The 866-nt window shown below is 55.3% G+C and overlaps 1 protein-coding gene across 2 annotated transcripts in view; it reads left to right on the forward strand.

Moving 5' to 3' along the window:
• Positions 1 to 866, forward strand: part of PNPLA7 (patatin-like phospholipase domain containing 7) — an 88,235-nt gene that overhangs the window by 31,895 nt on the left and 55,474 nt on the right. The window lies entirely within an intron of this gene.

Genomic DNA, 866 nt, shown 5'->3' on the forward strand with positions numbered 1-866 from the left:
GGAGTGGACGGAGTGGAGTGAGTGGGGAATGGAGTGGACACAGTGGAGTGAGGGAGTGCACACAGTGGAGTGACTGCTTCGCTCGTGTGCTTGGGAGCCCGTGAGGGTCACAGCCACCTTTAAACACAGCTCTGGCTGATCTGCTTTTTCTCAGAAATGCATTTATTATGATTATTATTTTATTATTTTTATTATTATAGAGACAGGGTCTTGCTCTGTTGCCCAGGCTGGAGTGTGGTGGTGCGACCTTGGCTCACTGCCACCCCCACCTCATTGCCTGAAAGGGTTCTCCTGCCTCAGCCCACTGAGTAACTGGGTCCACAGGCACGTGACACCAGGCCCAGCTCACTGAGTTTCATTTTTAAGTTTTTGTAAAGATGGCATCTTGCTACGTGGTCCAGGCTGGTCTTGAACTCCTGATCTGAAGTGATCCTCCCACCCTGGCCTCCCAAATTGTTTGGACGACAGGTGTGAGCCGCCGCACTTGCCCTGAAAGTGCATTTTAGAATATGTGTCATTGTGTGAATGGCATTTCTTTCACTGGATTAGGTCCATGTGACTTGGTAGGGCAGCTGCTGTCCTGGGTGGGGTCTTGGCAGAGACCAGGGCTGGGGAGGGCTCATGGGCCTCTGTAGGTAAGGACAGTGTCCAGGCAGCCTGTGTGGTGGGCAAGGCCAGGCTCCTTCCTTGTTTCACCTGAGGGGCAGATGCAGCCCTGCGTGGCCCATCCCAGATGAGCCCAGACAGCCGCATCCACCAAGGCACGCCCTGAGAACGGCTGGCCGGCAGCCCCACCTGGGTGGAATTTGCCTTCAAGGCACTTGGCCCACAGCTGGGCAATCAGGGCAGCAAGGCCTTGGAGGGGG

Source organism: Colobus angolensis, unplaced genomic scaffold (assembly GCF_000951035.1).
Source record: "Colobus angolensis palliatus isolate OR3802 unplaced genomic scaffold, Cang.pa_1.0 Scaffold44, whole genome shotgun sequence".
Classification (NCBI taxonomy): domain Eukaryota; kingdom Metazoa; phylum Chordata; class Mammalia; order Primates; family Cercopithecidae; genus Colobus; species Colobus angolensis.